Here is a 14,314-nt window from a genome sequence, read left to right on the forward strand (position 1 = left end):
CATACCCAGAGGTGATTTAAACCCGCAAACCGCCCACCAGAGCGTTGTTTCAGCATGTATCAGCATTATCCTCAATGAGCATGTGTGTATTTTAAAAAAATTGTTGTGTATCGAATAAAGAAAATTCTCGCTATGTGTGTAAATAGCGTTGTCAATATCGGAAAGCCTTAGAAACCCAAGAAGTGACTTTGACAATTTGTTGTCGATGTTGTTGTTGTTGTTGTGGTCTTCAGTCCTGAGACTGGTTTGATGCAGCTCTCCATGCTTATCCTGTGCAAGCTTCTTCATCTCCCAGTACCTACTGCAACCTACATCCTTCTGAATCTGCTTAGTGTATTCATCTCTTGGTCTCCCTCTACGATTTTTACCCTCCACGCTGCCCTCCAATGCTAAATTTGTGATCCCTTTATGCCTCAAAACGTGTCCTACCAACCGATCCCTTCTTCTAGTCAAGTTGTGCCACAAACTTCTCTTCTCCCCAATCCTATTCAATACCTCCTCATTAGTTACGTGATCTACCCACCTTATCTTCAGCATTCTTCTGTAGCACCACATTTCAAAAGCTTCTATTCTCTTCTTGTCCAAACTGGTTATCGTCCATGTTTCACTTCCATACATGGCTACACTCCATACAAATACTTTCAGAAACGACTTCCTGACACTTAAATCTATACTCGATGTTAACTAATTTCTCTTCTTCAGAAACGATTTCCTTTCCATTGCCAGTCTACATTTTATATCCTCTCTACTTCGACCATCATCAGTTATTTTGCTCCCCAAATAGCAAAACTCCTTTACTACTTTAAGTGTCTCATTTCCTAATCTTATCCCCTCAGCATCACCCGATTTAATTTGACTACATTCCATTATCCTCGTTTTGCTTTTGTTGATGTTCATCTTATATCTTCCTTTCAAGACACTGTCCATTCCGTTCAACTGCTCTTCCAAGTCCTTTGCTGTCTCTGACAGAATTACAATGTCATCGGCGAACCTCAAAGTTTTTACTTGTTCTCCATGAATTTTAATACCTACTCCGAATTTTTCTTTTGTTTCCTTTACTGCTTGCTCAATATACAGATTGAATAACATCGGGGAGAGGCTACAACCCTGTCTCACTCCTTTCCCAACCACTGCTTCCCTTTCATGCCCCTCGACTCTTATAACTGCCATCTGGTTTCTGTACAAATTGTAAATAGCCTTTCGCTCCCTGTATTTTACCCATGCCACCTTCAGAATTTGAAAGAGAGTATTCCAGTTAACGTTGTCAAAAGCTTTCTCTAAGTCTACAAATGCTAGAAACGTAGGTTTGCCTTTTCTTAATGTTTCTTCTAAGATAAGTCGTAAGGTTAGTATTGCCTCACGTGTTCCAACATTTCTACGGAATCCAAACTGATCTTCCCCGAGGTCCGCTTCTACCAGTTTTTCCATTCGTCTGTAAAGAATTCGCGTTAGTATTTTGCAGTTGTGACTTATTAAACTGATAGTTCGGTAATTTTCACATCTGTCAACACTTGCTTTCTTTGGGATTGGAATTATTCTATTCTTCTTGAAGTCTGTGGGTATTTCGCCTGTCTCATACATCTTGCCCTTGTTGTCGATAGTTAGATGGATAAATTCGACACGCCGGCGACATCGCGAAACTTCCACGGTCTCGTATGCTGAGGGGTACGCGGTGGAGACAAAAGGCTAAGGCCCGCTATCAGTTCGCCTTGGAGAGACGGCCTCGCTGATAACGCGGTATTACCGCCAGATGAAACGCAACCACACAGAGACACTAGTAGCCGCGCCGGTTGTCATGTCCGCGTGTGTCTGGCGCTTATACGTCTCCACCGTCGCGAAGTGCACTGAAGGAACCTCACCACTGGTACCACCTATGGCGCTCAAACGTCACCACCCGTCTTTGACTTGGATGGGTACCGAATTAGACTAGACTTGGATGAGTACCGTATTAGACTAATAGGTGAGTTAACTTTTCTGTTTCTTGTCAAATGTTTGAGCGGAGCGCAATCAAAGCTATAGGATATCTATATATTGATAGCAAAACAGTCACGGTTGCAAAGTTACTTTAAAAATAAAGCGTTTCGCCATGACAAGGCATCATCGCATTGTTGTTGTGGTCTTCAGTCCTGAGACTGGTTTGATGCAGCTCTCCATGTTACCCTATCCTGTGCAAGCTTCTTCATCTCCCAGTACCTGCTGCAACCTACATCCTTCTGAATCTATTTAGTGCATTCATCTCTTGGTCTCCCTCTACGATTTTTACCCTCCACGCTGCCCTCCAATGCTAAATTGGTGATCCCTTGATGCCTCAGAATATGTCCTACCAAGCGATCCCTTCTTCTAGTCAAGCTGTGCCACAAATTTCTCTTCTCCCCAATTCTATTCAATACCTCTTCATCACTTACGTGATCTACCCATCTAATCTTCAGCATTCTTCTCTAGCGTCACATTTCGAAAGCTTCTATTCTCTTCTTTTCTAAACTATTTATCGTCCACGTTTCACTTCCATACATGGCTACACTCCATACAAATACTTTCAGAAACGACTCCCTGACACGTAAATCTATACTCGATGTTAACAAATTTCTCTTCTGCAGAAACGCTTTCCTTGCCATTGCCGGTCTACATTTTATATCCTACTTCGACCATCATCAGTTATTTTGCTCCCCAAATAGCAAAACTCCATTCCTACTTTAAACGTCGCATTTCCTAATCTAATTCCCTCAGCATCACCCGATTTAATTCGACTACGTTCCATTATCCTCGTTTTGCTTTTGTTGATGTTCATCTTATATCCTCCTTTCAGGACACTGTCCATTCCGTTCAACTGCTCTTCCAGGGCCTTTGCTGTCTCTGACAGAATTACAATGTCATCGGCGAACCTCAAAGTTGTTATTTCTTTCCCATGGATTTTAATTCCTCCTCCGAATTTTTCTTTTGCTCAATATACAAATTGAATAACATCGGGGATAAAGCTGCATGCCCTCGGGAAAAATTACGGCTGTAGTTTCCCTTGCTTTCAGCCGTTTGCAATATCATCGGATTATCTAAACTCAAAAAGGTGACTAATTAAATAAGTACGATATTGCTGTGCCTGTGTTATTACGAAAAAGTACTCGCAGTTGCGAATAAGGACAATCGTCAGCTGTGTAACGGAATGACGACAGTGAAAATTTATGCCGGACCGTGAATCGAACCCCAATATCCTGCTTATCGCGAGCGTTCGCCTCACCATTTTCTTTTTTCACATTTTGTTCTATTTTGGTCGTCACCTTTGTTCGTGACAGACGTCCGATGACACTCGTTCAGGATGTTCGTTGATCCGTTCACTCAGTTTTTTATTACAGAGGGTAGCTAAACCCTCTGACCAAACACGCTGACTACTGTGCCAGCTTTCTTTTTTTTATTTTGTTCTATAGTGTTGGTAGACTTTGTTCATGGCGGACGTCCGATGACACTCGTTCAGGATGTTCGTTGATCCGTTCACTCAGTTTTTTATTACAGAGGGTAGCTAAATCCTCTGGCCGTACACGCTGAGCTAGAATGCCAACTATTTTTATTTTCATTTTTTCTATATTGTTTGTTGACTTTGTTCGTGGCGGACGTCCGAAGACACTCGTTCAGGATGTTTGTTGATCCATTCCTTCAGTTTTTTATTACAGAGGGTAGCTAAACCCTCTGACGGAACACGCTGAGCTGCCGTGACGCCTTTTTTTTCATTTTGTTTTATATTGTTTGTTGACTTTTTTCATGTCGGACATCCGATGACACCCGTTCAGCATGTTCGTTGATCCGTTCTCTCAGTTTTTTATTACAGAGGGCAGCTAAACCCTCTGACCGAACACGCTGAGCTACCGTGCCAGCACCATTTGGCTATCCGAACACAACTCACCACCAGAGCGAAACTTCAGTATGTCGTCAATCAAGGGTCTACAGCCTGTACTCGTACATCCATTGTGTACATTCCCGCGTGGGGAAGACGTTTTACTTGAAAGTCGCTTGCGTGGTATCGGGGGACAATTACAATATTGCAGTGCCTGTGTTATTACGAATTACGATACTCAAATTTTCACTGACGTCATTCAGTTATACAGATGAAGCTTGTCCATATTCGCAACTGTGAATACACTTATGGTATTTCATAATGGTTATAGTCGCCCTGGGCAGCGGCCTTGCCGCAGTGCATACACCGGTTCCCGTGAGATCACCGAAGTTAAGCGCTGCCGGGCGTGGCGGGCAGTTGGATGTGTGACCATCCAGCCGCCATGCGCTGTTGCCATTTTTCGGGGTGCACTCAGCCTCGTGAAGCCAATTGAGGAGCTACTCGACCGAATACTAGCGGCTCCGGTCAAAGAAAACCATCGTAACGACTGGGAGAGCGGTGTGCTGACCACACGCCCCTCCTATCCGCATCCTCAATGAGGATGACACGACGTTCGGATGGTTACGATGGGCCACTTTTGGCTTGAAGACAGAGTGCTTTTTATAGTCGCCCCAATGCCTGTCTGGATGCATGGGTGCATATCCGAAGGATGCATCTTCCCTGTGCGGGAATATGCGATGAGCGTTTGAAAAGTCCGTGCAAAGTCCGAGAGATGGCACCAGCGGCGCGTATCGAGGTCATCTTTAGTTAGTAGCATCTTTGGAAAGAACGCACACCAAGTTTCAGCCATATTGGGCTATTTCTTTGTGTTTGGCATTCGTGTGAATCAAGGAAGTCGAGTGACTGTCCAAATATGGACGAAAAAGAATTTCGTGTGGCGATTAAACATTACTTTATGAAAGGCAAAACGCCTCAGGAGACTAAACAGAAGATTGATAAACATTACGGTCACTGCACCTTCGATTAGAACAGTTTATAAGTGGTTTCAAAATTTTCGGAGTGGCCATTGGGCACAAGTGATGCTGAACGTTCTGGACGCCGTGTGGAGGTTACGACTCCAGAAATCATTGATAAAATCCATCATATGGTGATGGATGACAGAAGAGTTAAAGTGCATGAGATTGCTAGTGCTGTGGGCATCTCGAATGAACAGGTACATAATATTTCGCATAAACATTTGGACATGAGAAAGCTATCCGCAAGATGGGTTCCGCGACTGCCCACGCTTGACCAAAAACGGAATCGTGTAAAGTGTTGCAAGGATGGTCTGCAGCTGTTCAGGTAGAATCTGCAGGACTTTAAACATCCTTTCGTCACTGAGCATGAAACATGGATACATTACGATACTTCTGAGACCGAACAACAATCTAAACAATAGCTTACCAAGGGAGAATCTGCACCAAAAAAGGCAAAGATCATTCCTTCTGCCGGAAAGGTTATGACGACTGTCTTTTGGGATTTGCAAGGGATAATCCTCATCGACTATCTGGAAAAGGGTAAAACTGTTGCAGGTGAATATTATTCATTGTTATCGGACTGTTTGAAAACCAAGCTGCAAGAAAAACGCCGGCGATTGGACCGCAAAAGTGTCCTTTTCTATCACGACAATGCACCAAAACACACCTCAGTTAATGGAAATAGGATTCCAACTCGTTTCACATACCCCCTATTCTCCAGACTTGGCTCTCTCGGACTACTATTTGTTCTCAAATTTCAAGAAATGGCTGGCAGCACAAAGATTTTATTCAAACGAGGAGGTGATTGATGCAACTAATAGCTATTTTGCAGACTTGGACAATTCCTATTATTGGAAAGGGATCAACAAATTAGAACAGCACTGGACGAAGTGTATAGGTCTAAAAGGAGGCTACGTCGAAAAATAAAAAAGGTTTATCCCAAACACGTAAGTAGTTTCTATATTTGCACGGACTTTTCAAACGCCCCTCCTACATAATAGATGTGCGAGTACAGGCTGTGTAAGTTTAGGTAGTCGCGCACGGAGAGCCCAATGGTAAGGCGACGGCTCGCAATAAGTGGGAAATTTAGGTTCGATTCCCCGTGCTGCACAAATTTTCATTGTCGTCATTCCGTTATACAGCTGAAGATTGTCCATATGGTCAAAATTGTGTGCCTTCCGTCTGGCCATTGACGAGTCTGTTCTCCTTCTGTATTCTTGGCAGTTGTCATACTAGACACTGGTTATAGAGCATGAGTCATGTGGTAAGAATATATTACCGTCGCAAGTACGAGCGTCACTCCAAAAGAAATGCACACTATTTTTTTTAAAAAATCCATCTTTTATTCTACATGTTTGAAAGTTTCAGTGTGGAGATTCATCCTTTAGGAACAATATTTTCATTTCTCCACATAATTTCCATCCCTCTCAACTGCCTTTCGCCACCTTGGAACCAGCGCCTGTATACCCGCGCGGTAAAATTCTGGACCAACCTGTTGGAGCCACTGTTTGGAGCGTGCACAAGGGAGTCATCATCTTCAAACCTTGTTCCACGAAGAGTGTCTTTCAGTTTCCCAAAGAGATGATAGTCACATGGAGCCAGGTCAGGACTGTAAGGCGGGTGTTTCAGTGTTGTCCATCCGAGTTTTGTGATCGCTTCCATGGTTTTCTGACTGACATGTGGCCGTGCATTGTCGTGCAACAGTAAAACATCCTGCTTCTGCCGATGTGGTCGAACACGACTCAGTCGAACTTGAAGTTTCTTCAGTGTCGTCACATATGCATCAGAATTTATGGTGGTTCCACTTGACATGACGTCCACAAGCAAGAACCCTTTGGAATCGAAAAACACCGTAGCCATAACTTTTCCAGCAGAAGGTGTGGTTTTGAATCTTTTTTCCTTGGGTGAATTTGCATGATGCCACTCCACTGATTGCGTCTACGTCTCTGGTGAAAAATGATGGAGCCATGTTTCATCACTTGTCGCAGTTCTTCCAAGAAATTCATCTCCACCATTCTCGTACTGTTCCAAAGGTTCGTTGCATACTGTTTTTCTTGTTTCTTTGTGAGCCACTGTCAACATCCTGGGAACCCACCTGGCACAAACCTTTTTTAACGCCAACACTTTCAGTATTCTGCAAACACTTCCTTCCCTAATCCCAACGTAGCGGCACAATTCGTTCACTGTGATGCGTCTGTCAGCAGTCACCAATTCGTTAACTCTCTGCACATTGTCTGGAGTGTGTGCAGTACGAGATCTGCCGCTGCGAGGACAATCCTCAATATTGCCGTGCCCGCTTTCATCACGTAACCTGCTTGCCCACCGACTAACTGTACTGCGATCGACAGCAGCATCTCCATACACCTTTTTCAACCTCTTGTGGATGTTTCCCACTGTCTCGTTTTCACAGCACAGGAATTCTATGACAGCACGTCGCTTCTGACGAACGTCAACTGTAGTAGCCATCTTGAAGACATGCTGTGACGGCGCCACTCACGGGAACAGGTTGAAAGTTTGAAAGGATGTATCTACGCACTGTAAAACTTTCACACATGCATAATGAAAACTGCATTTTTACAAAAATAGTGTGCATTTCTTTTGGAGTGACCCTCGTAAATGTGATGAATAGAGACAGCAGGCGAGATGCCGCATAGACCTCCGACAGAGATGAAAACGAGAAATAAACTGATGTGAACTGAGTTACAACGAAGGAATTCTAGAGTCAAAACTTCCAAAACGGAACGCAAGACTGCTAACATGTGGTACTTGTGTAGAACAAACAGGAGCCACGTACATGTGAAGGTCCCTTCCTCACACCTCAGTGTTGCAAAAGGACGTTACCCCACGACACGGACACAAATCTGAATACCGCGAGCAGATTGGTCAACGACCGCATGGCCAATTCATAATTTTGTGGAAAAAAGAGCAGATTGAACTAGTTCAGTACATCTTCTTCCTCTTTTCATGCTCGATCTGTGTTCGGTTTTTGACAGGAATCCACAGGGTCATCTTACCACTAAATCTGAGGGGGAGGGCGGGGGGGGGGGGTGCGATAGGAAGTTTGCCCTGTAACCTGCGCCAAGCATTTAATGAAATCCGCAGACAACGCTCACGTAAAACTGTGAAATGAAGTTCAGTGCGCACCGGCCGCTGTGGCCGAGCGGTTCTAGAATCTTCAGTCCGGAACCGCGCTGCTGCTACGGTCGCAGGTTCGAATCCTGCCTCGGGCATGGATGTGTGTGATGTCCTTAGGTTTAAGTAGTTATAAGTTCTAGGGGACTGATGACCTCAGAAGTGAAGTCCCATAGTGCTCAGAGCCATTTTTGAGTTCACTTAGCCTGCTAACAAAACTCTACATCAGCCACATACACATAAAACCGTCTAGATGAAAATCCGTTCGTCAGAATAACTAAAAGGAACTTTGGGAACCTAGGCAGAAAGTTTCGGAAACCAACTCACAGCCACAATGGAAAAGACATCGGACCAACTAACAAAGAAAACCACCGAAGAATTACAAATACGTTTAAACTGTTACGACATGAAGGAGAGCACAGCGCAGAACCACGCATAAGTGTTGGCCTAGATGCCAAACAGTTGAGCTCTCTTACCGGCAGCTGCACTAGAATTACTAAACGGCAGATGGCCGCATACAGCCGCGCTAATACAGCGAAAGCACGATCGATGGCGCTGGCAACTTAAGGGGAGAGAGCGCTGAAATTTCATCACGGTCGCCAAAAAATCGCAGGGCTCTGAAAATTTATTTCATAACATATCATGAGACAGGCGAAATACCCACAGACTTCAAGAAGAATATACTAATTCCAATACCAAAGAAAGCAGGTATTGACAGATGTGAAAATTACCGAACTATCAGTTTAATAAGTCACAGCTGCAAAATACTATCGCGAATTCTTTACAGACGAATGGAAAAACTGGTAGAAGCGGACCTCGGGGAAGATCAGTTTGGATTCCGTAGAAATGTTGGAACACGTGAGGCAATACTAACCTTACGACTTATCTTAGAAGAAAGATTAAGAAAAGGCAAACCTACGTATCTAGCATTTGTAGACTTAGAGAAAGCTTTTGACAACGTTAACTGGAATACTCTCTTTCAAATTCTGAAGGTGGCAGGGGTAAAATACAGGGAGCGAAACGCTATTTACAATTTGTACAGAAACCAGATGGCAGTTATAAGAGTCGAGGGGCATGAAAGGGAAGCAGTGGTTGGGAAAGGAGTGAGACAGGGTTGTAGCCTCTCCCCGATGTTATTCAATCTGTATATTGAGCAAGCAGTAAAGGAAACAAAAGAATAATTCGGAGTAGGTATTAAAATTCATGGAGAAGAAGTAAAAACTTTGAGGTTTGCCGATGACATTGTAATTCTGTCAGAGACAGCAAAGTACTTGGAAGAGCAGTTGAACGGAATGGACAGTGTCTTGAAAGGAGGATATAAGATGAACATCAACAAAAGCAAAACGAGGATAATGGATTGTAGTCAAATTAAATCGGGTGATGCTGAGGGGATTAGATTAGGAAATGAGACACTTAAAGTAGTAAAGGAGTTTTGCTATTTGGGGAGTAAAATAACTGATGATGGTCGAAGTAGAGAGGATATAAAATGTAGACTGGCAATGGCAAGTAAATCGTTTCTGAAGAAGAAAAATTTGTTAACATCGAGTATAGATTTACGTGTCAGGAAGTCGTTTCTGAAAGTATTTGTATGGAGTGTAGCCACGTATGGAAGTGAAACATGGACGATAACCAGTTTGGACAAGAAGAGAATAGAAGCTTTCGAAATGTGGTGCTACAGAAGAATGCTGAAGATAAGGTGGGTGGATCACGTAACTAATGAGGAGGTATTGAATAGGATCTGGGAGAAGAGAAGTTTGTGGCACAACTTGAGTAGAAGAAGGGATCGGTTGGTAGGACATGTTTTGAGGCATCAAGGGATCACAAATTTAGCAGTGGAGGGCAGCGTGGAGGGTAAAAATCGTAGAGGGAGACCAAGAGATCAATGCACTAAGCAGATTCAGAAGGATGTAGGTTGCAGTAGGTACTGGGAGATGAAGAAGCTTGCACAGGATAGAGTAGCATGGAGAGCTGCATCAAACCAGTCTCAGGACTGAAGACCACAACAACAACATATCTAGATGAACCGAATTCAGCGGAAACATCCAATTTGCTAAATAAAGTTTATTTCATCACTTTTGAATTATTGAGTTTTGAAAAAAGTCGTTATTTTTCCAAATCCATACGTGCAGTTGGCTACTACGGAATGTATTCACAAAAATGTTTTGAGAAAAAAAAATTGACAGAGGAGCAGCAATTTTTTCGTTTTGGCCATTCAAGTGTAGTTACCTTTTCAACGCTACATATATACGAAAAGTGTAAATCAATAATAAAAATTTTGTGAAATTCCTGGCAGATTAAAACTGTGTGACGGACCGAGACTCGAACTCGGGACCGTTGCCTTTCGCGGGCAAGTGCTCTACTAACTGAGCTACCCAACCACGACTCGTGCCCCCTTCTCACACCTTCACTTCTGGCAGTACAAAGTTTTAATCTGCCAGGAAGTTTCATATCAGCGCACACTCCGCTGCAGAGTGAAAATCTCATTCTGGATAAAAATTTGTATTCTTAATACAGGACAAGGAATTAGCATAAAATAGAATTACTACGATATTATACAATGAACGGCCCAGTATGAAGGAAAACTAAATAGAAGACGACTTGATAGTTTCAAAACTGTATTCTTTATTTTCAACTTACGCATCATATCACACATTCCCATCTTCACTGCGTCCGTACGGGATATAGCTGCAGGCCACGCGAAATGAAAGTGAATCTCTCCTAGACGCCAGGTGTCGTGCAGGATTTCGGCGACGCATTAGAGTTGATAGACTGCATGGGCGTTACTGGCACAGTGTATGTATGTACGTATCGTTTTATGAAAAGTATATGAACTGTTTTCCAATATTGATCACCTGTTCGATCTGAGACCCCATACCCCACCGCCATCCATTCTGTATTAGAAATCTTTAGAAATATTTACTTTACAGTTCACAACTGAGTCCGCAGTGAACGTTTATCCGCATGTCTGGAAATTCCTAAAAAAAGTAAATTATAGTTGCACTTATTTATTTACTTTGATTTCAATATATATATATATATATATATATATATATATATATATATATATATATATATACTCCTGGAAATTGAAAAAAGAACACATTGACACCGGTGTGTCAGACCCACCATACTTGCTCCAGACACTGCGAGTGGGCTGTACAAGCAATGATCACACGCACGGCACAGCGGACACGTGCCCGTCGACCTGGGACCGGACCGCAGCGACGCACGGATGCACGCCAAGACCGTAGGATCCTACGCAGTGCCGTAGGGGACCGCACCGCCACTTCCCAGCAAATTAGGGACACTGTTGCTCCTGGGGTATCGGCGAGGACCATTCGCAACCGTCTCCATGAAGCTGGGCTACGGTCCCGCACACCGTTAGGCCGTCTTCCGCTCACGCCCCAACATCGTGCAGCCCGCCTCCAGTGGTGTCGCGACAGGCGTGAATGGAGGGACGAATGGAGACGTGTCGTCTTCAGCGATGAGAGTCGCTTCTGCCTTGGTGCCAATGATGGTCGTATGCGTGTTTGGCGCCGTGCAGGTGAGCGCCACAATCAGGACTGCATACGACCGAGGCACACAGGGCCAACACCCGGCATCATGGTGTGGGGAGCGATCTCCTACACTGGCCGTACACCACTGGTGATCGTCGAGGGGACACTGAATAGTGCACGGTACATCCAAACCGTCATCGAACCCATCGTTCTACCATTCCTAGACCGGCAAGGGAACTTGCTGTTCCAACAGGACAATGCACGTCCGCATGTATCCCATGCCACCCAACGTGCTCTAGAAGGTGTACGTCAACTACCCTGGCCAGCAAGATCTCCGGATCTGTCCCCCATTGAGCATGTTTGGGACTGGATGAAGCGTCGTCTCACGCGGTCTGCACGTCCAGCACGAACGCTGGTCCAACTGAGGCGCCAGGTGGAAATGGCATGGCAAGCCGTTCCACAGGACTACATCCAGCATCTCTACGATCGTCTCCATGGGAGAATAGCAGCCTGCATTGCTGCGAAAGGTGGATATACACTGTACTAGTGCCGACATTGTGCATGCTCTGTTGCCTGTGTCTATGTGCCTGTGGTTCTGTCAGTGTGATCATGTGATGTATCTGACCCCAGGAATGTGTCAATAAAGTTTCCCCTTCCTGGGACAATGAATTCACGGTGTTCTTATTTCAATTTCCAGGAGTATATATATATATATATATATATATATCCGTAATCGTGTATATAAGTGTGCCTAATATATATATATATATATATATATATATATATATATATATATATATTAGGCACACTTATATACACGATTACGGATATACGTAAAATTGACGCACATATACAGACATATTCATAGAAAATTACTATTTCAATTAAATTTCTGCATTGTACATTTACGCATCAAAAAAGGCCTGCATCACCTCGGTTCCGGGAATCTGGAATAGAGATCAACATAAACATCATTTCCGCCTATTTTATTGCTCATGAAAACCACACATTGCATGTTGTACCACCATACAGCGAGACCTTCAAAGGTGGTGATCCAGATTGCTGTACACACCGGCACCTCTGACACCCATTAGCACGTCCTCTAGTACTGATGCATGCCTATATTCGTCGTGGCATACTATCCACAATTTCATTAAGGTACTGTTGGTCTAGATTGTACCACTCCGCGACGACAATTCGGCGTAGATCACTCAGAGTGGTTGGTGGGTCACGTCGTCCATAAACAGCCCTTCTCAATCCATCCCAGGCATGTTCGATAGGTTTCATGTCTGGAGAACATGCTGGCCACTCTAGTCGAGCAATGTCGTTATCCTGAAGGAAATCTTTCAAAAGATGTGCACGATGGGAGCGCGAATTGTCGTTCGTGAAGACGAATGCTGCGAAAATATTCTGCCGATATGGTTGCACTATCGGTCGGTGGATGGTATTCACGTATCGTACAGCCGTTACGGCGCCTTCCATGACGACCAGCGGCGTACGTCGGCCCCACATAATGCCGCCCCGAAACGTCAGGGAACCTCCACCTTGCTGCACTCGCTGGACAGTGTGTCTAAGGCGTTCAGCCCAACCGGGTTTCCTCCAAACACGTCTCCAACGATTGTCTGGTTGAAGGCATATGCGACACTTATCGGTGAAGAGAACGTGATGCCAATCATGTGCAGTCCATTCGGCATGTTGCTGGGCCCATCTGTACTGCACTGCACGGTGTCGTTGTTGCAAAGATGGACCTCGCCATGGACGTAGGGAGAGAAGTTGCGCATCATGCAGGCTATTGCGCACAGTTTGAGTCGTAACACGACGTCCTGTGGCTTCACGAAAAACATTATTCAACGTATTGGCGTTGCTGTCAGGGTTCCTCCGAGCCATAATCCGTAGGTTGCGGTCATCCACAGCAGTAGTAGCCCTTGGGTAGCCTGAGTGAGGCATGTCATCGACAGTTCCTGTCTCTTGTATCTCCTACATGTCCGAACAACATCGCTTTCGTTCACTCCGAGACGCCTAGACACTTTCCTTGTTAAGAGCCCTTCCTGGGACAAAGTAACAATGCGGACACGATAGGACCGCGATATTGACCGTCTAGGCACGGTTGAACTACAGACAACACGAGCCGTGTACCTCCTTCCTGGTGAACTGACTGGAACTGATCGGCTGCCGGACCCCCTCCGTCTAATAGGCGCTGGTCACGCATGGTTGTTTACATCTTTGGGCGGGTTTAGTGACATCTCTGAACAGTCAAAGGGACTGTGTCTGTGATACGATATCCACAGTCAACGTCTATCTTCAGGAGTTCTGGGAACCGGGGTGATGCAAAACTTTTTTTGTGTATATCTAATGAAAGAAAACTAACCATACTTCGACTTTTCTGAAAAAATCGAAATGACCACAATAAAAAATGCTTAAAATTACCAACCAGTCGCAAATTCATGTTTTATTTATTCACTTTTGCAAATCGATTTCATATAAAGTTGACCTCTGCTTAAGACAGTATTACTACTCAGGGCACATATTGGTTGGTTGAAAGCACCGTTGACGGCTGTTAATCAGTTGAAATCGATTAGCAAAAGTGAATAAATAAAACATGATTTTGCGACTGGTTGCTGCATATTTGGTAATTTCATGGTTTACGGTCGCTGCACGACTTGGGAACCACATAGAGCCCACCATTTAAAAAAAAAAAATGCTTCTCGTCCGCCAATTTTAAACATTTTTGCCTCACACTTTTATTGTGAATACATTCCGTGATAACGAAGCAACTGTACATATGGGTTTGAAAAAATAATGATTTTTTTCAAAACTAAAAAATTCGAAATGATCGAAAAATATTG

At 44.1% G+C, this 14,314-nt stretch overlaps 1 protein-coding gene across 1 annotated transcript in view; it reads left to right on the plus strand.

The window, feature by feature from the left end:
* Positions 1 to 1,772: 1,772 nt before the first annotated feature.
* The window catches only part of LOC126215090 (organic solute transporter alpha-like protein), a 111,410-nt gene continuing 98,868 nt past the window's right edge, over positions 1,773 to 14,314 (plus strand). Inside the window, exon 1 of the mRNA XM_049941736.1 lies at positions 1,773 to 1,960. The gene's annotated coding sequence lies outside the window, so the exon portion shown is untranslated. The remainder of the gene's footprint in view (positions 1,961 to 14,314) is intronic.

This window comes from Schistocerca nitens, chromosome 12, assembly GCF_023898315.1.
Source record: "Schistocerca nitens isolate TAMUIC-IGC-003100 chromosome 12, iqSchNite1.1, whole genome shotgun sequence".
Taxonomy (NCBI): Eukaryota; Metazoa; Arthropoda; class Insecta; order Orthoptera; family Acrididae; genus Schistocerca; species Schistocerca nitens.